Source organism: Mesocricetus auratus, unplaced genomic scaffold, assembly GCF_017639785.1.
Source record: "Mesocricetus auratus isolate SY011 unplaced genomic scaffold, BCM_Maur_2.0 Super-Scaffold_100027, whole genome shotgun sequence".
In the NCBI taxonomy this organism is placed as follows: domain Eukaryota; kingdom Metazoa; phylum Chordata; class Mammalia; order Rodentia; family Cricetidae; genus Mesocricetus; species Mesocricetus auratus.
Genome location: NW_024429208.1, coordinates 6022614 through 6044480, shown reverse-complemented (window position 1 = coordinate 6044480; position 21867 = coordinate 6022614).

The window sequence follows — 21867 nt, the reverse complement described above, 5'->3', positions numbered from 1 at the left end:
TGGATCACGGTCTAGCTGGCGAACCAGTGACCAGGTCAGGTACAGAGGACTCCTTCCTTTCTGCACACATTCGATCCCAGAATGGGCTGTGGCTCTGCCTCCCAACAGGATTCACCGAGGCAGGAGGATTTCCAGTCTGAGGCCAGCCTGGGCTACAGGAAGTCTCTATCTCAAAGCAAACGCAGAGGCAGGGTTCCGGGTATGGTGTGTGTGTGTGTGTGTGTGTGTGTGTGTGTGTGTGTGTGTGTGTCCAGGCAGAGAGCGGCCTGCTTCGTGGGAGAAGCACTCGGATGCCTCTGGGCTTCTGAGGGAAAGCCCTCCCACCATGGGGACCCTGAGTCAGACCATCAGCCCCAAAGTCACAGGGACCATGCAGGACTGTGGGTATGATGGTGGGGGTGCCTTGTGAGCTGTTTGAGCACACGCTTGTGTCCGTGTGCACACACTGCCCAGTCTAGCCACAAGTAGGGATGCATGCTTTGGGAGTAAGCGGGGCCATGGAGGGATGGAGGGATGCTGTTCTTGAGAGGGCCGTCTGGAAGGGCTGTTACAAGTGGACTTGTGACCTGTGACACTCACGTCTCTGGTCTCTTTCTCTCGTCTCTGTGCACTTTTCTAGGCTGGCTTCTCTGGTAATCTGTGTCCTACCCAGTCTTCACTGTCTCATCTTCCTCCCTCCCCGAGTGGCTTATGACACGGGGCAGTAACCAGCGCAGGATGGGGGGACAAGGAGGCAAATCTGCCACAAGTGTGAGGGGTGTCCAGATCTTATTAATGTGTCTATTTAATGTGTGCGCATGTACACACACACTCACACATACACACACACTCACACATACACACACACTCACACACACACACACACACTCACACACACACACACACACACTCACATGCACAGGTGTATACATGAAGGCCGGAAGTTGGCATTCAGTCTCCCTTTACCTCTTTCCACCTCAGTTTTTTGAGACAAGGTCTCTCACAGAACCCAGGGCTCACCATTTCAGGTAGACTGGCTGGCCAACCAGCTCCCGGAATCCACCTGCCTCTGTCCCTATCCCCCCAGCACTGGGGTTACAGACAAGTGCCACCATGCCAGTCTTGAAGCAAGTGCAGGGAATCGAACTCAAGTCCTTACGTTTGTACAGCAGGCGATTTACCCTTGACCCATCTCCCTGGACTCGGGGTCGAGATCTAGGTGGTCCTTCATGCCCAGAAGAAGGGCCCTAACAGATGGCAGTGAAAATAGGCGGGAACAGTTTGGGGCAAGATGCCTGCCCTGACAGAGCCCCACAAGGCTCAGCAGGTCCCAGGGTAACCGGGATGGGGCAATTCTCTCCATTTCTTTCCTTCCTTTCTCAAGCTCTTTCTTAAGTAGACTTGGCTACGGCAAGGGGGCATGGGAGTCTCTGCTACCTGGGGATCTCAGAAGAGAGATGAGGAGAGGTTGGGGGACTTCTCCTACTGCTACACGCCTCCCCCAAATTGGTGTGAAGTCACAAGTCTCTTGGTCGGTGACATGAGAACACAATAGTAGTGACCTCAAGGTTTGTCTGTGATGACCAAACGAGTGAGTAAAATCCCAGGAGGGACCTTGCATGCTCCGGAGGGCTTTGTTAGGCTGCACAGAGCCTGGCCCACTAGAGCACGTCAGAGGACATCGCTGATTACTGTTGTCACACAGCCCCAGGACCAGGCCCTAGGAAAAGGGCGGAGGGTCCCTGCCAGCCCCACCCCACCCGTACAGGGTACAGTGACAGGAGTGTGAAGGGCCGTGGGAAGTAGGGTGTTCTTTTCTCTTTCTGAAAGAAACATTTCTAAATATTCTTTCACAAGTGCTCATGCTAATAAATGACACCACACTTGTGTGACAATGGTCATGCTAATAAATTACACACTTGTGTGACAATGGTCATGCTAATAAATTACACACTTGTGTGACAATGGTCATGCTAATAAATGATACCACACTTGTGTGACAATTGTTAGCACAGTTCGAGCCCAGGTTTTGCCATCTGGGAAGGCGGTGGCACCCACCTGCTCTCCTCCATCATGGGGTCCTGGCTCTGTGATTCTGACCTTGGAGCTGTGAGCGGGAGAAAAGTAGTGTCCCTGACATGAGACCCTGCATAGCCTGTTGTCAGCCAGTGTCCTGAGGCACCCCTCCTGTGCACCCGTAAGAAACACTAGGGGTGAGAACTCGTAGGACAGAGAGCTGGGGAGATGGCTCTGCGGTTAAGAGCAAAGACTGCTCTAGCAGGGGAAGGACCCTGGTTCAGTTCCCAGCACCTGCATGGGTGTGTCACAGCTGCCCCTAACCCCGGCTCCATCCATCACCCTCTGCTCGCCTCAGCACGCACCTGCACGATGGTTCCTATCCACGCAAGACGCATAGAATAAAAATAAATTCTAGAGAGAAACAAAAAGAGACTCACTTGGGCGCTTTGAAGTCTCCAGGGATTGGGTAGGTCCTTGTGAACAATTAAAAAAAAAAAAAAAAAAAAAAGACCGGTCCTGATGGATTTAGCAGTGGAGCTAACCCGCAGAGGAGGAAAAAGACAGTTGTCCACAGTCCCAATCCCTCTCCCAGAACAGAGCTTACGTAATGGGGATACCCATCTTTGTGTTATGTTTTCCTCCTGCCATCTTTTTTCTCCCTGTGTAGCTGCACCAGTGAGCACTCGGTGTAGCTACAAATGTCAGATAACCCAAATTCACAATGAGTAAATCAGTGTCTTGTGTCGCCATATCCAGAAGTAGGTGGTCTGAAGCCAAAGTGGTGATCCCGTGATCCGGAACTCAGCCACCTTCTTGTGGGTGACTGTCATGTTCAACAGATGACTTCCTCCCAGTGACTCAAGATGGCTGCCAAGACCCAGACGATGACATCTGCATTCCAGCCAGCTCAGAGGGGGAAGGGCATCAGGAAGGGTATGTCTGTTACTGACACAGGTAACATATGAACTGGGCTGTCTCCTGGGGCTGTCCTATGTTCTATTGACCGGGACTTCATCACAAGGCCACTCTTGGTTGCAAGAGAGGCTGGGAAATGGAATGTGTATTCTGGGCAACTGTGTGCCCTGCTGATGTTTTTGCCAAGGAGGAGAGAGAGACCTAGGGAGGCAGCTGGTGACTGCTGGCTGGCAAGGCTCTGCAGCCTGACTGTGGGTTCTGTGCTGTAATGACTGGTTTGGACCCTTTCCAATTTATTTCACATTCCGGGTAACCATATTAGTGAGAATTGCTTTTCTCCATTTGTGCTATTTCGCTGGGATTTATTTCCAAATGTGTGACAACCTGCCAGGTTGAAGGGTGTGAGTCGTCCTCTCTGGCGGGAGCTGCAGACTGGTCTCTGGAACACTGGGGCAGCAGGGATTTTCAGAGCCCGTATTCTTGTTTCCTCCCGCGGTTGCCCTGCCTTCTTCTTCCTCTGCCCTCGCCTCTTTTTTCCGTCCCTTTCCTTTCTTCCTTTTTTTTTTTAATCGAGACAGGGTTTTTCTGTATTGCTTTGGAGGCTGTCCTGGAGCTCACTCTGTAGACCAGGCTGGCCTCGAACTCACAGAGATCCGCCTGCCTCTGCCTCCCAAGTGCTGGCCCTTCCTTCCTTTAAGAACTATTTTTAATTATGCGCACAGGTATTTGTCTGCCCGCGTGTCCGTGCACTCGGGGAGGTCAGAAGAGGGTGTTGGACTCTCTGGCACTGGGTTTAATATCCATGTAGGTGCTGGAGACTGAGCCCAGCTCCTCTTAACTGCTGAGCCACCTTCCCAGCCCCTCCCTCTTCTGCCCATTTGAAACAAGGTCTCACTTTGTAGCTCAGGCTTCAGGCCTGCACCCGTCCCCTGCACCCGTCCCCTTGCCTCAGAATCCCACGGGCTGGGATTACAGGAGTGAGCCTCCATGCCCAACTAGTTTTATTTATTTTGTTTGCTTGAGTGTTTTTTGTTTGTTTGTTGCCTGTTTGGTTTTGTTTGGCTTTGGAACAGTCTGGTATAGCCCAGGCTGGACCGGAACCTGCTATGTAGACAAGGATAACCCTGAATTCTCCTACCACCACCTCCCAAAGTTGTAGAATTTCAAAAATATGTGCCACCACTCCTGGTTCATTTGTGTGCATTTGTTTTTAAACCAATGTAACAGGTTGTAAAGGCTGCTAAGTTTTTTAAAGTTCAAAGTTACATTTATTTATTTGTGTGTGCCTACGTGTGTGTGTGGGCGTAGGCATGGCAGGGAATATAGATGGAGGTCAGAGGACAGCTTTTGGGAGTTGGTTCTTTTCTTTCTCTATGGGGGCCCCAGGGATGGAACTCAGCTACTCGCTTGGCAGCAAGTGCCTTTACCTACTCAGCCATCTCGCCCTGCTGAATATCTAACTTTGTATCCATTGGTAGCTAACTGAGATTTTTTTAACCTGAGTTAATTTTCAACCTATATATTCTCAAAGAATAACCAATTTTGTCCCCAATTAGAAGGAAAATCCAAAGCTGAGACAGCTAAGGCTTGGAAGATGGAGTCACAGGGCAGTTGGGCCAAAGTCCATTCTGGACCTAGCTGACCCCTAAGACAGCGTTCACATACACAGGGCTAGTTTAAATAACAAAGCAGGGGTGTGTCAATGTGGGGTGCCGGCAGAAAGACCGCTGCATGGGAACCTGGGGGTCTCCCTAGATGAGGTTTGGTCTGACTGAACTCCTCAGCTTATTCAGGAACTTCTTCCTCTCCCCGTTCCTACATGTGCTTCCCTGTTGCCGAGATGAACCCAGAAAACAGGGAAAGAGGGGAGAGGAGGCCCAGCAGTGACGTAATAACTCCAAGAGGGGGCATTGGGGTGCCGAGCTCTGCAAACCATCTGCCCTCCCTCCCGAAGCTCAGCTGGCTCTGCCGGGTCACCAGTGTCCACCCTGTCCCACCCTGGGTCAGCCTAGGTACTCACGGGGACTTGGCCACACTCTGGCAGCAAGTTTATCTTCATTTCTTTAGGAGAATAGGTATCGTGGACTCTATTTGAGAGCTAAAGTTGTGTCACTTGTGACATCCAGTGTTCCCTGGCGCCTTATCAATGTGAGCACAGAAGCACAGAGAGGGTGACACTTTCTCAGGGTCCCCTGACTTCAGTTCCGTTCTATTCTGTATTGTTTGGTTTTTGTTAGACTTGTTTTGTTTTTGACGCAGGGTCCCGTGTATCCCATAATGCCCTTGAACTCGCCATGTAACTTGTAGCTGAGGTTGACCTTGAACTCCTGACCTTCGTGCTGTAATTTATAGGCATGCACCTCCACACCCAGGATGAGATGGTGCTTTATTAGGCTCCCATGTGAGCTTTAGTTGTTAGCTAGAGAGACAAGTCTCTTGGGGCCCTCCTAATGGTCCCAGCTAGTAAGCCTGAGTGAGTGCAGGAGGTGTAAGCTACCTTGCAGCTGCTTCTCTTCTATGTGTGTCTGAAGGGACACTGAGGGACTAGGAAGAAGCCCTCAGTGGCCTGCCATGAGCTGACAGTGTATACACACGTTGAGATATAACTGGTGGAATTCCAGTAGGCTTGCCCACGGGATTTTCCACAGGAACGTTCCTGAGCCAGTTTGAGAACTCACGGGCTCCCTCCACTAAGTCAAGGAGATATGAGGAGGGAGGGGAAACTGGCAGAGAGGGCTGGGACAGGGAGAGGCTGCTTTAAAAGGAGCTCTAGCCACCCCACAGACCCCCGACTTCTACCTATTAGGACTGCCATGATGAAAGAGACGGGTGTAGCAAGGGTGGGTGAGGATGGGGAGAAATACGAGCCTTCCTCTAGCATAACACACACTTGTCATCCCGGCACTCTGGAGGTGGAGGTGGGGTTAGGAGTTCAAGGCCAGCCTGGGCTAAATGAGACCCTATCTGTATCAGTTACTTCCTCTGTTACCATAAAACACTTGGAAATAAGCAACTTAAGAGAGGAAGGGTTTGTCATGGCTCATGGTTTTAGGATACAATCTATCACGGTGAAGTCAAGAGGGTGGAAACCTGAGCTGAGTGGTCACATTGTATACATACTCAGAGAGAGATGAATGCTCCTGTCTCTTTGTCCTTTTATACATTTATAAATGTATGGTACATTTGTTTATGTTGCCTAACATTTGTTTTAATGATGTAAAACCGTGCTGAGTTTCATATTGAATTTGTTTAACTCTGTGAAGCTGTGTTTTTTTTTTTTTTTGCCTGTCTAAAACATCTGAACGGCCAATAGGGATCGAGGCAGGAGAAAGGATAGGAGGGGCTGGCAAGCAGACAGAATAAATAGGAGGAGAAATCTGGGGAGAGGGGGAGAAAAGAAACAAGAGAACAGGGAGAAAAGCAGTGCCAGGGGCCAGCCACGGGGTAAGAGTGAGAGTAAGGTATACAAAAATAGAAAAAGATAAACGCCCAGAAACAAGAGATAGACTGAATAATTTCAGATAAGAAAAGCTGGCTAAAAATGGTCCAAGCTAAGGCTGGACATTTATAAGGAATAATTAGGCTCCATGTGATTTATTTGGGAGCTGGGTGTTGGGCCCACCAAAGAGCCAAAAGAATAAAGAGTAAAAAACCAACAAACACATTTTGGTGCTCAATGAGGGGCTAGAGTCAAAACAGACAACACAAGAGTGCAGCCTAGGGAATGGTGCCACCCACAGAGGGTGGGTCCTCCGCCTCAAATATGCTAATCAAGATAATCCTCCACAGACCTGCAGAGATGTGGGGGGAGGCAGGGGGCGGGGTTCTTCTCCAAGGGGTAAGAAATGAAGATTTGTGTCTGCATGAGAATCCTTAGCAGGATTGCCCATACAGCCTCTGCTCACAACATCCAAAAGTAGAAACAGACCAGGTACCCATCACTGATGGAAGGATGAGCAATGAGCAGTGACAGGGACCATCCCACGGGCAGACCTTCAAAGCACCAGGCATCATGAGTCAATCATCAATGCAATAATCTAGCCCCTAAACTTAGCAACTGTACGTTGCGAGAGAGGGCAGGTCTGTAGGGCAGAACACTGATTAACAACTCCTGGGGTTAGGAGTGGGTGGGGGTGGGCGATGGGGGAAGGAGACTAATAGGTACAGAGTTTCTTTGGGGAAGTAATGCAAATGTTCAAAAATTAATGGTGGTGGTGTTTGCACTGCTCCAAATGTGGTTTAAATAATAACTGAATTGGGCACTTTAGGATGCTGACACTTATAGAATGTAAAGTACTAAACTGTTGCATTTGTTTCGAGGCCACCACGGCAGCGGGGCTTATCTGAGACAACAGGAGACAGTCACTACCTGCACTTTCTGCTGGGTCAGGGGAAGATGCTGTCTCCGAGATAAAATACCTAGTCAGGAGCAGCTTAAACGGGGAGGGTTTACTTTAGCTTGAGGTTCAAGGTATAGTCCATCATGTCAGGACGGCGGGAGTTTGAGGCTGCTGGTCACGGCACATCCACAGTCAGGAAGCAGAAGGTGATGAATGGATACTGTTCAGGGGCCTTTCTCCATTTACAGAATTCAGGATCCCAGCCAGCACATCCCCACCCACCACAGGTGAACCCTCCCATACCAATTAACGTAATCCAGGTAACCAACCCCACTGCAGGCAGAGGCCCGTGTCCCAGATTCTAGATTCTGTCGACTTGACAGTCCACATCATCCAACACCAAACCCCCACCAAACACACGTAAAAGCAAGTATGGGTCCATCACACCAGCTGGACACACAACACCTTGTCTGAAAGTTCTTGTGTAATCTTGCCCAGCCTGCTGGCGACTCAGAGTTTACAGGAATCAGTTTGGAAAAGACCTTGACAGGCCCAAGAACAGAAGAACCATGATATGGCTTGAGAGAAATTTTTTATTTAGCATCTGCAAACATTCAGAAGGGGGCGAAGAGGTGAGGGGTAAGAAGTTTATAAAGAAAGACCTGGGCTAGTCATCAACATGTGTCTCCTTTTGGTCACATTAAAAGAAGCAGAAGGAGACTGTCAAGATGGCTCAGCAGCTGTGAACTGCTGTTTCAGGAGACCCAGGTTCAGTTCCCAGCACCCACATCAGGTAAGCTCACAACCACCTGTAACTCCAACTCCAGGGAACCCGGACCCCCCTCTGCTGGTTGCAAAGGGTACTGCACTCATGTGCATAAACCCGCACCCTGGCACAAACCTCTACATGTTATTAAAAGGAGAAAAAAATTTCTCTCCTGAAAAGCAGAGTCACTGCTTGAAAGGAGGTGACAGTCCCTGTGGGGGAAGAACTAATTCCCTCACTGTGTTCTGTTCTCGGCAGCATGAAGACACCACTCTCGGGAGAAATTGGCAAGAGATGTTAACAGCGTTAAGAAACATGTCAGACAAGAACAACAGAAGTAGCCGAGGCCATTATAGCTGTCGCATGGAAGGCTAACTGGATGTGCTCTCTGCCTTTCTTCAGGGACGAGCCAGGACCACACATGTAAGCCATGGGGAGGGGGGGGTGGCTCAGCTCTTACCTAAGAAAGTAAATCAGAGTGGACTGATGTCAAAATAGACCGCCTCGGAAAGAAATCACGCCAGCTAACGTTTATTGAAAAACAAATGGAAGGCCCTGAGTTTTATTTGCTTATTTTGAGTCTGTGACACAAAGACAAGTGTGTGGCGGCCGGCTGCTTCCCCATGCTCACGCTCACGCTTCTCTTCCTTGTCCGATTCCCGCATACAAGATTCGAGTACTTCCAATCTTCTTTTTTTTTTTATTTAAATTAGAAACAAGCTTGCTTCACATGTCAATCCCAGCTCCCTCTCCCTCCCCTCCCTCCCCAACCCCACCAACCCTCCCAGCCCCCACCCCGTCCCCCTCCCTTCCCCAGGCTGAGAGAGCATCCTTCCATGTGGAATGGGCTCCCCAAGTCCATTCGTACACCAGTGATAAATACTACTACTGCCTGAGACCCCACAGATTGCTGAGGCCTCCTCACTGACGCCCACATTCAGGGGGTCTGGATCAGTCCCATGCTGGCCTCCCAGCCATCAGTCTGAGGTCCATGAGCTCCCCCCTTGTTCAGGTCAGCTGTGTCTGTGGGTTTTTCCAGCCTGGTCTTGACCCCTTTGCTCATCACTCCTCCCTCTCTGCAATTGGGTTCCAGGAGTTCAGCTAGGTGTTTAGTTGTGAGTGTGTGCCTCTGCTTCCACCAGCCACTGGATGACTTCCAAAGCTTCTAGAGGCAAATGCAAACCCATTCCTATGAACTTCCTTTTTAAAGACGTTTCTTTTAAGTGTGTGTGTGTGTGCACGTGCATGTGTGCACGCGTGCGCGCCTGCACATTTGTGTGCATTCATGTCAATATGTGCACATGAGTGCAGGAGCCTGCAGACCGCAAGAGTCAGATTCACCTGGATCTGGAGCTTCAGGCTTCCTGATGTGGGTGCTAGGAATTGACTTCCTTCACAAGAGCAGAGCACGCTCTTAATGACTGAGCCATCTTTCCAGCCCCCATTCCTTTCTTAGATAAAAGACAATACCACACACCGTGTCTTTACTTCAAGTTGAGTTTTTGCTATGCACTTAGCATGACCCTCTGTTCTGTTGGACTAATCTCTCTCCCTCCCTCTCTCTCTCTCTCTCTCTGGTTTTTCAAGACAGGGTTTCTCTGTGCAGCTTTGTAGATCAGGCTGGCATTGAACTCACAGAGATCTGCCTGCCTCTCCCTCCCAAGTGCTGGGATTAAAGGTGTACACCTAATATTTTCTTAAACCCATATAGTTAGCTAGCTTACTAGTAGGCCAGGCTAGCTTTGTTGAGTTCCCCCACTCCTAGGAGACAGGGACTAATGTAGCCTAAGCTAGTCTCCAACTACTAAGTACTTGAAGGTTACCTTGAGCTCCAAATCCTGTTTCCTCCATGTGGGATTGATTACACGTGTGTGCCACCATGCCCAGTGTATGCATTAATGATGGGATTACATGTGTGTGGAGGCTTTGTGTTGTCAACCTGACACAAGTTAGTCATCAGAGGAAGGAGCCTCAGCTGAGGAGATGCCTTCTTGAGATCCAGATGTAAGGCGTTTTCTTTCTTTCTTTCTTTCTTTTTTATTTTGTTTTGTTTTTTGAAACAGGGATTCTCTGTGGCTTTGGAGCCTGTCCTGGAACTCGCTCTTGTAGACCAAGCTGGCCTCGAACTCACAGAGATCCTCCTGCCTCTGCCTCCCGAGTGCTGGGATTAAAGGCGTGTGCCACCACTGCCTGGCTAGGCATTTTCTAATGTAGCGGTCAATAGGGGAGGGCCCAGCCCATCGTGGGTGGTGCCATCCCTGGACTGTTGGTCCTGAGTTCTATAAGAAGGTGAACTGAGTAAGCCATGGAGAGCAAGCCAGTGAGCAGCGCCCTCCATGGCCTCTGCATCAGCTGCTGCCTCCAGGCCCTGCCCTGCTTGAGCTCCTGTCCTGACTTCCTTCAGTGAGGAACAGCAATGCTGAAGTGTGAGCCTAGTAAACCCTTTCCTCCCTGACTTGCTTTTTGGTCATGGTGTTATTTTAGACGTAGAAACCCTAACTAAGACAGCCACCACGCCCAGTGTGTGCAGTCATGGGGGATTACATGTGTGCTACCACGCCCAGTGTGTGCAGTCATAGGGACAAAGCCAGGCCTTGCGCATGAAGACAAGTCCTCCACCAACCAAGCTGCCTTCCCCAGCCCAGGGCTTGTTGGAGTCTTGTTTTCATTACTTTCACTTCGTTTTGCAATGTCCATTTGATTCTATTTAAAGGTTCTAATTCTCTGATGGAAAGTTGTATTCCTATCTCTTCACCCATTTTTTTCTGGTTTCTTGAACATAAAAATAATAGCTAATTAAAATCCTTAAAAATCTAGATCACTGTGGGTCTGTTTCTTTTTTTTTTTTAAAGAATGCTAGACATTTTACACTTTATGTCTGGTTCTGGGGATTGAACCCGGGTCTTCAGGCTCACGCAGCAAGCACCTGTACCCATTAAGCCATCTGACCAGCACTACCCCAAAGCCTTTCCCATTGGTATATTGAAATTGATATTGATAATTGGAAAATCTTTTTTTTTCCACTGAGGGTCATTATCATAAGCTGCTATCTCTAATCCATTCTGAACATGCATATGGTTTTCTTTTGGTTTGTCTATTTGTTTTGACTTTTTTTCTCTTTAAAAGAACATACTTCGGCAACAGAGAGAGAGGAGCGAAGAGCAAATTGGCAAAGAATGGGCTGGCAAAACCAGCAGAGACAGCTGATCCGAACAGGGGAGAGCTCTTGGACCCCAGACCGACAGCTGGGAGGCCAGTATGGGACTGATCCAGACCCCCTGAATGTGAGAGTCAATGAGGAGGCCTGGGCTACCTATGGGGTCCTGAGCAGTGGATCAGTGTTTATCCCTCGAATACTAACAGACATCGTGTGTCCATAACACAAAGAGGGTTGCTCTCTCTGCCTGGACTCTTAGGGAAGTGCCTGGACCCTACCCTGAATGAAATGATAGACTCTAGATATCCCCTATGTGGAAGGAATTGACAATAGGGTGGGAGGATGGGGAGGATTGTCGGGGGGGGGTGCGGGAGGAGGGGCGGGAGAGGGAACTGGGATTGACATGTAAAACAAGCTATTTAAAATTAAAATTAAAATAAATAAATAAAAAGAAAGAACATACTTGTATTCATTAGTGTGTAAGAAGGAGCAGTGGGGTTGGGGGTGTGCTTGACACAGCACACATACGGAGGTATTGCTAAAATCCCTTCCCAGGAGGGGCCATAGACTATGTCTACCCCTCCTCCCAAGAGACATGATCCTGCCAAAGTTGGTAAACCAGTGAGTTTTGGGGCTCCCTTACAGAACACAGGTGAGCAGCTGCTTACAGGGACGTGGGGTGAGGGATCCCCAATAGCTGCAGAGATGGAGCCCTGCTCGGTCTTCCCAGCCTATATACACTAACTCCTCCCAGAGGCCACGTGCAGAGTTGTGTAACAGGTGATCAGAACAGCTCGGGTGAGGTCTGTGATCCTCCTACCCTCCACAAGGGGTGTGAACAGTCAGCAAGCCCAGCTGGGATGATCCTTTCGCAAGGGGGCACAGCTGAGCTCGGTAAGATGGCGGTTGCTGGGCTCAAAAGATAAATCGCACACAGCAGGAGGTCAGAGGTCAGAGTCGGTTCTCTCCTTTCTATCTCTGCGAGGGTGAGGATCAAACTCAGGTTGTCTGGCTGTCAGGACAAGCGCTTTCACACACTGGGCCTTCTTGCTGGCCCTGGTTTGATTTCTTGAGACAGAGTCTATGATGGTTCCTCTTGGTTGTTAAATTGACTACATCTGGAAGCAACTAAAACCCCCAAATTGAGGGGCACACCTGGGGAAACTTTTGCTTAATTTGAAGTGGGAAAAATCCACTTCTAATCCAGATCTTTGAGGCAGGAAGACAGGGCTTTAATCCAGATCTTTCGAGCTGGGAAAACCCACCTCTAACGTGGGCCACATCTTCTGCTGGAAGCCTGTGTGATCACACGAAAGAAGGCCTGTTTGCCCTTGCCTTGTTAGAACATCCGTGCCTTCGCTAGCATTAGAACGACTTCTTCAGGATCCCCATGCATGTATCCTGAAGACCAGCTGAGACATCCAGCCTCATGGACTCAACAGCGACTGCATCCTTGGATCTCCCGTTCAGAGCCAGCCATTGTTGGGTTAACCAGACCACAGCCTGTAAGTCTTCAATAAACCCCCTTTCCGTATATGTAGAGACCCATTCTGTAAGTCCTGGTACTCTAGAAAACCCTGACTAATACAGGGTTTCCTGGAGTTCAGACGGCCTGAACTTACGATATAGCTGAGAATGATCCCCTCTGCTGCTTCAGCTCCTAAATGTTAATTAGGATTGCAGGATTCACCACCACCACGCCTGGCAAATGTGTGTTCTGCATGTTTTACAACAATGAATAGAGTCCAGAGCGTCTCGAGGAAATCCCAGGAGGCATGAAATTAATTTCCAAGTCCACCTGGCTCCAGAACAGGCATGGCCCCCTTAACCCTGTGGCCAGCCATCCACTGGCTTGACTGGGGGGGGGGGACAACCACTGAAGAGTTCTCACCATTTCTGTTGTGAGGTTTGCTCGTATCTGAGAAGCTATGCAGGCTGCCGATGTAGGTGGGGACTGTCTTGGTTCATTTTCTGTTGCTGTAAGTGACTAGGTTATAAAGAAAGGGGGAGGTTCCTTAGGGACTGGGCTGGAGAGATGGCTCAGTGGTTAAGAACACTGGCTGCTCTTCTGGAAGACCCAGGTTCAATTCCCAGAACCTTCATGGCAGCTCACAGCTGTCCAACGTCTTCACACAGACTTACATGCCAACAAAACAGCAATACACATAAACTAAAAATAAATCATTAAAGAAGTAAGGAGGTTCTCGGAGCATGTGATTCTGGAGGTTCCAGTGACTGTCCTGGGGTGGGACTTTTTAATCTTCAGGCTTATTGCCTTTTGGTCACAAGATAACACCAGAGCTCTGGGTGATTCACCTGCATGCGGCTGTATTCCAAGCAGAAAGGAGGAGAAGGAGCAGGCTTTGATCCTGGAATATACCAGGAATCAGTAGGCCTTCCCTGCAGCTCCTTAGCCTAAAGTGGGTCACATGCCCACTGATGAACCGATCGCTAGTCAAGTTAGACAGCTTAGACCAGGCATGTTTTGTTTCCTGGGGCCTGAGAGTCCGTCAGCTTCCGTAGACTACTGTCTCTTCCTCAGTGGAACCCAAGGGAGAGGGGACTGCCACCAGGTACATGACTGGCCACGCCTTGGACAGGCCTGACACCTTTCCAGGAAGCCCAGGCATCTAGACACCCAGCTGAGGTGCCTCGGGGCCTCAGGGACAGTCAGTCCCCCTCCTCTATCGCTGTTCTTCTGTCTCCTCCAGGCTCCTCCTCTGAAACTCCCTCTCTTCCACCCTCAGGGAATGGCCTCTCCCCACAAGCCCTCTCCTGGGCCCCTCCATTCAAGTTCAGGAGAATTCCCACAGGCCTGTCTCTCTGTTTGGGTGCCTGGCAGTTTGGGTGCTGTCTTGGGTTGGGGGGTGGCTCTTTCTCCAGGGCAGAGGCTGAGGGGAGGGGGTCCTGGGAATGGGTGATGCAAGGGCAATTAGGAGCGGGCAAGGGGAGCCAGGCAGTGGCCAGATGGGATAAACACGCCTCAAACCAGGTCGCTATGGTTCAAGGATCTGAGTCCCCGAGATACCTCTGTTAAAACCTGGTCCCTGATGCGACAGCATTACAAGATGCTTCTTTAATCAGGCAATGCTGGGTCATGAGGGCTGCACCCCAGGGGTGGAGTCTATTCCCTTATAAAGGACACTGGCTGGGCATGGGGTCCCACATGGGATCCCAGCCCTGGAAGGCTGAGACAGGAGGGCCAAGAGTTAACAGCTGTCTTCATCAGATACTAGATTGGCTGGTGGCTTGCTCTTGGCCTATCCTGCTTCTGGGACAGTGGGTGACATGTTTCTCTTGTGTATCTGTGTGTTGGCAGGGTTTTTTTTCTAGCAGCCCAACAGACTAAGGCACCGGATATGTTCACATTGGAATAACCGTCATTCGGTGCAGAATGAAGGCAAAAAATCTCACAGCCCTAGCATCGACTTTCCTTATTTCTAAGGCAGGTTCAGAAGCCACACCCAGTGTGAGAAGGACCCTGGGGGTCAGTTCACTAGAGGCTGGGGGCTGTCCTTATCCAGGTATTCAGGCCTCTCCATCGGAAAGCACTGCAAAAACTCACAGTTGCCTCTGCTCCAGAAAGCTCCTTCGGCTACCTTGTCCCATGGTCCCATCCTTGGCTCCTGGCAGCCAGAGACAGCCTGATGGGAGGAGAAAAAACAAATCCAGTCCCCTGGCTTCTGAGGACCCATGACATTTGACAATCACGCTCCCATGTCCTGTCTCCTATGGGTCAAGTCTCAGCCATGCCTAGCCTTCCTGGGGACTGCCCCGTCTCGTCTTTGTGTGAATTACAAGCAGGTTACTTCCATGTTTGCTAAGCTGGCAGGGAAAATGTGTCCAGATAATACCTAGGGATTGTCCATGCCAAGAGCCTGGGGCGGGACCTGGGCAGGGCTGACTCCACCACCCTGAGGCTCCCTGGGTGACTTCCACCGCCTTTCTGAGCAGACCACAGGGCTCAGTATAGACATGAAGCAAGGTCTTTGGTATAAAAAGGATTTCCTCCTTTTTAAAAGATTTAATTCGTGTGTGTGTGTGTGTGTGTGTGTGTGTGTGAGAGAGAGAGAGAGAGAGAGAGAGAGAGAGAGAGAGAGAGAGAGAGAGAGAGAGAGAGAGCACTCGTACATGCCTGCAGGTGCTCAAGGAGGCCAGAAGAAGGCACTGGGTCCCCTGGAGTCACCCAATGTGGGTGCTTGGAGCCGAACTCTGGCCCTTAAGTGCTCTTAACCACAAAGCTATTGCTCTAGTCTTCTCATTCATTTCTATCTGAGGAAGCAGACTGATAAATTGAAAGATGCTGTATGTCTTCAGGAGGTGACAAAGAGCAGCCAGAGATGAGATGAGGCCATGAGGGACAGAGAAGGCTGCAATGGGACAGGCGCAGACCGGAAAGCCTCTTTATCCTGCTCGCTTCTCGTCCCTCCTCCTCCCGGGAAAGCCCTGCACATTATGCCTCATGCAGTAGGTGTGCTGCATTTGGGGAGCAGGGTCCTACCTGTGGGAGCCTCAGCACCCCTTCCTTCCTTCCAGACTCCAAGCAGGAGCACTAACTGTACAGAGGAGGGAGGAGCCTTCCAAGGCTGCACTGCCCAGTCTCTAGAGCATCAGAAGAGAGAGCCTGCCCCTCTCTCCAGCGGGGATTTAATTAGATGCACTAATTAGTCACTGGGTGTGAGAGATGGAGATGCAGGCATCTGTGTGCTTGCAAGCTGAGGATGGCTTTGGGCTGGCGGTGCACAGGGAGAGCCACCAAGGGAGACTTGGCTGTACTTCAAGGGACAGCGCTAGGAACTGGACTGTGCTGGTGCTGTCCCCATCCCTGTCCACCAGGGATGTAAAGGCCAGAGGAGGGAAGGGCCCAGGAGCACGCTCTGCTCACACACACTCAGACACATTCACACACATGCCAACCCTCACACACAGACACAGTTACACACTTGTCTACGACCATATTGTCATTCTATTTGTGCACACATTCGTACTAGATATACTCACCCAGTTCTCACACACACCCCTGCTCACTCCAGCACACACACACACATATATATTCACACTCACACACCTACTCACTCCAGCACACACACACACACATATATTCACACTCACACACCTACTCACTCCAGCACACACATATAGTCACACACATTCACACACGCCTGCTCACTCCAGCACACACACACACATACTCACACACACACACACACCTATATTCATACATGCTCTCACAATAATCCATAGACACACTGTATTCACTTGAGTGCAGGGTTTTGTATTTTGTGGGGTTTTATTTATTTCTTTAATTGCTCTTCCTTGCTTTTGTTTTAAGATAAGATCTCACATAGCCCAGGCTGGCCTCGAACTTGCTGTATAGCCAAGGATGCCCTTCTCACTCCTCCCACGTGCTGGCATTAATAGGCAAGCATCACCAGCCCGGCTCAGGAAAATCAGCTTTGACTTCCACACTCAACCCATCTGAACCATGCTAGAACCTTCTTCATGGCTAAATTCCAGAGCCATTCACAGAGCCCCTACCACACTCCATACCAACGCTCACCTCACGGCAGTCTCTTAGCAGTGTCCTCTCCAACCCTGTGGCTTTTCAAAGGGGAAAGAAACTCCTCAAAGCAGAGGTTCAGCCCCCCTGTTGTGGTGGCCAGAGTGGCCTGGCGACACTGGTCACTGGACTTCCTCCATTGACCATGTGTCCTCCACAGTATTGGCCAGTACCACTCTCAGGGGACACGGATGTCCTGAGAGAGCTCTGCAACCACATACCAGGGTCAACTCACATGAGAAGATCAGAGTGATCTTGAGGGAGGTTTTGTAAAAAAAAAAAAAAAAAAAAAAAAAAAAACCTCTCTGAGGGCTGAGTGTGGTGGTGTATACCTTTAATTCCAGCACCCAGCTGGGAAGGGGCAGGCAGATCTTTGTGAGTTCAAGGCCAGCCTGGTCTACATAGTGAGTTCTGGGACAGCCAGGGCCAGGTAGAGACTCTGTGTTAAAAGAACACAAAAGAAACCTCTGAGCTTCCATCTGTGTGACAAGTTCAGTCTGTGTGGAGAACAAGTAAAATCTCATGTCACACATGCAACCTGCTGAGCTCAGGGTGTGTCGTGTGGTGCGTGCTCAGCAAAGCTAACCCTCCCTCCGCTGGGGCAAAGCCAGCGTTCCCACAGCAGAGTCCTGCCTGGCCTTCGGGCATGGCTGCCTCTTGCCTGCCTTTCCTGTCTCAGAAGAAGACAGGTTATTAGGACAAATTTGATGGAAATGACGCATGGATTAGCATGTGCGAGGCAAAGTCTAATTCTGTTTACTGTTCTGGGGTAGCACACAATCATTACAGGAGCGGGGACAGAGTGTTTTTAATAACATTCCTTGTTAAGATTTAATTACAGGAAATTGCATTTTCTTAATCACTGAAAACTCAACTGGCTAGGAAAAGAATCGTGATAATTTTGTGTGTGGCTTATTAAGTTCTTAGGATAGTCTTTCTCTTACATTTTCCCATTATTATATGCTTCTGCTAAGTGCTTTTTAACCCTTGGAGCTGTAGACACCCCTGCCTCCCCCACGCCAAGCCCTACACTCATTTGCAAGCTTGGTGTCGGAACCCCTAACCAAGAGGAGAAATGCAATGCCAGAATCCAGCCACTGGGGTGGACAGGCCGTTCTCCTCTGATCTTGTAGACGATTCTGGTACCCATGTCCGATGTGTCACAATCACCTCTAACTCTAGTTACAAGGGTATAATACCTTCTTCTGACCTCTGCAGGCATCTACACACATACACACACACACACACACACACACACACACACACACACCACAAAAAAAGAACCCATATTTTTAAAAAAAGAATCCATTTGCACTCAGGCTGCCTTCCCAACAGCCTTTCGCCTCTCACAGATAACTGACATTGTTAGGGTTTCTTTCTTGGGGATGGGGGTTGACACCAAAGCAGGTATTGGGGGCCATGTGTCCCCCCTGCTCTGCTTCCTGCCTAGGATACAGAAAGTCTGGCTGTGATACCTCCTCTAGCTATGAGACCCCCCACTCTGTCACATGGGCCCAAATTGTCTCTCTTCAGCACCCCCAGCACGCTGTTGCCAATATGCCTATAGTGTTAGTGATTGATCTAACAAAGCCCTTAGCCCAACAGTTCATCTCAGCATTCCCTGAACCCACACCCCAGACTTTTCACAAATACACAAGGAAGTACGTTAGAGAATGAGCCAGCTCAGTCTCTCAGCCCTTAGTAGCTGGACCCTATTCTGGCCTTTCTGTGACCTTGCTCCTTAGCAGGTTGCCTCTGCCAGAAGCCTGCAGGAGCACTCAGAAGTGACCTTTTCACTAGTGGACACAGCTTAGGAACCGGGGGGCCCACAGTGGTGTCCTGAAAGTGAGGTGCACGCTGGAACTCTCTCTTGAGTTCTCTGCCAGTCTCTTGAGGCAGAAAGAACCATGGGGAGGGTCATTTCCTCCTGATTGGCCAGAGAGCAGTCTTCACTCGTGCTATATTATGCTCCAGATGTGCAGTTCTGAGATGGGCACCAACAGAGCTCCACCCTGGGTGCCAGGCCCCTTCCTGCATCTCTTTCTGCTACCTCTGAGAGTGTGAGGGGCACAGGGAGACTAGGGCAGTGGAGAGTGGCTGCCGCTGTGGAGATGGGAGAACCCAAGGCTGGAGGGATGCTGGTAAGCTCACCACTGTGTCAGCACCGTGAGGAGCAAAACTTGTAAGACCACTGAGAGGTCGAGGTGGGACTTGAATTCATCAGATAAAAGAATGCCTTCCTGGCCGGGTGTTGGTGGCGCACACCTTTAATCCCAGCACTCGGGAGGCAGAGGCAGGCGGATCTCTGGTCTACAAGAGCGAGTTCCAGGACAGCCTCCAAAGCTACACAGAGAAACCCTGTCTCGAAAAACCAAACAACAAAAGCCTCGTTAGCTCTAAATATCTGCAATCCTGCCATGGTGCGTGCGTGCGTGTTTTGGAGGGGCCTTGGTCACAGCTTTGTCCCTGCCTCCTGGCCCCGTGACTCTCAAAGCACAACTATTTCTGTCTACATGTGCTGTAGCCTTGCAGGCGCTCCTTGAGAGAGCATCACCCCTTTGACAAACGAGTCCCACTTGTGTCTAGCATAAGGCTCCCCGGCAGAAAGCACGCCCAGGTCTTCTTGTTCTTTGGGCAGATGGGAGAGAAGAGTCTCAGAGACACTGACTAAAGTTCTGGATGGAAGAGATGGATCAGACACGGCTCTGGTCTGTCTTTCCACTCTCCTCTAAACTTGAACGCCCAGCTGTCTTAATCCCCCCAGTCCCCAGTGGCCTCTCTGTTCCCTCTAAGTCGCTTTGGTGTCTTTGTTCTCCCGACTGGGGAAGGCAGGTTTGACAGCATTAACCCCGATGGCAAAGTGCGGGACTTCAAAGAGGCTTCGAGGAGCTGATGGATAATAGATGTCTGGAAGCATGAATGATACATATGTAGATAAATGATGGATAATGGGGCCTGCATGATGTATAGGCGGCTGCCAGGTAATAGGTGTGTGGATGGATATGCATGGAGAGAGTCAGGGAGGGGGAGAGGGAGGGAGGCAGACCATAGACGTGGGACAGCAGGAAGGACTGAGTCCGGACCATGATGAATACCTTGCGACTACATAGGCAGGGAGACAAGATGGAAGACCCTGAAAGGGAACTTCCTGGACCCAGGGCCGGCGGGAAGAACCCTCGGTGACAGCTAGGAGTTGTCCAGGCATCCGTGGCAGATGGCAAGACGGGACTGATCTGAAGAGGCACCGCCTCGTGGACTGATGATGATGATGATGATGGATGCTCCTGGAGACAATGAATGGCTGGGTCTGCTGATAGATCAGGCTGCCTTCCTCCGCCCTCAGCACCATTAGCAGCCATGGCTGGGCATCCCAGCCGTGGGTGCTGCTCAGCTGGTAACCACACAGGGGCGCTCAAGGTCGAGGCCCTCTAGGAGGGGCCGAGAAGAGGGCTCCCGGCCCGCTCGCTCCGAGATGGTTTCCATGACTGCAGGACCACGTGATCCTCCTCTTCCCCTCCTACTCCTTTGGTTCATAAATAATGATTGAAAACTGCTCCCCAAGGAAGGGCAAGAGAAAGGCTTCGTGCTAAGTTGCTTGGCCTGGGCATCTGAGCCCTTCCCCATCACTGCCGCCCCCTGGCGGCGACTCTTACTCCTCCAAGTCTTCCCCACTACAGTTCTCTCAAACAGCCCGCCTAGTTATCGTTCTAGAAAGAGCACGGGCAAATTCCAGGGAGAGCGGTGCTGGAGTCGGGTGGGTAGATGGGCCCTTCTGCCGGCTGAACCCAGCATGAGGGTGCAAGCCTGTTGCCTCGGAGTACCACGCCTGGGCGCCTGGGAAGCCCCTTCACCCGCAGGTTGGAAGAGCAGCATCCAGGATAAACATCCTTGGGGGATTTTCCCTGGGATTCAGATAGGGTACAAAGGGTAAGACAGGAGAGGACCCTAGGAGGGTGGCCACAGGTGTTACTGGCCCTGTGGGTGGAGTTGTCACTTGGAGCCTAAGTCTATGGTTTCGTGGTAGCTACTGGAAACCGGATGTAAGACCTGCGGTCATGCAGAGGAGACAAAGTCGCTACCATAGAGAAACATATTACCAAGGCCATGGGAACAGGGAACTCCAGAACTTTCTACAGAGAGGCCCAGAGAGGTTCAGCAGCTAGCTGAACGTCCTACTGCCTGGTAGCTGCAGACCTACAGCTACCACCAAACCCAGGGACACACACACACACACACACACACACACACACACAGTGAAAGCAGACAGGAGGAAGACTGTAGGAGAAGGTTCTTAGAAGAGCTTGGGCAACAGTGGAGAGGGGCAGCATATTGTAGAAGCTGGCTTTCCCTTCCTCTACTTCACCACCCCCTTATTCTTCTGGAGAGTAAAACAAACTATTGGGCACTCCTGCCCCTGCCTGGAGGAAATGCCACCATAGTGGCTTTAAGCAAGGATGATGCCAGGCATGGTGATGCACGCCTTTAATCTCCGCACTTGGGAGGCAGAGACGGGCGTATCTCCGTGACTTTGAAAGCAGCCTGTTCTATGTGCTAAGAACCTGTCTCAACACACACACACACACACACACACACACACACACAGAGGTGGGGAAAAGGAGGGAGAGATGGACAGATGGACCACGGTCGACCAGGATGGGCCAAACGTTGGAGGGACACAGCTGCAGAAAGGGCCAGGGTAGCCACGAAGAGTGATGTAGTGGGCATTGAGGATGGCTCCATGGAGAGAGCGGGAGGAGCTGCCGTAGGAGACTCTTCTCTGCATGACTGCAGGTCTTAACATCCGGTTTCCAGGACGCTGGGGTGAGGTCAGAGGGTCCAGTTTGCCACGGAAGGGTTTTGAGCTGGGCGGTCGCAGGCTCAGATCTGTAACGTGGTTTCAGGGGTGTGGGAGACTGAGGGGCTACTTCAGGGTCTTCAGCAAGGTGAAGGGGATGGCAGGGAGCTGTGCCAGCGTGGCGAGGACTGCTTCAAGGGAGATTGGTAAGACCATTTTGGAGACCCAAAGGGCAGGACCCAAGAGGAAGGAGACAATGGCAAAATGGAAGTCCAGACAGACCTGTGGGGGGCAAATGGCAATGCCACACTCAGAGGGGTCACACGGAAGGACAGT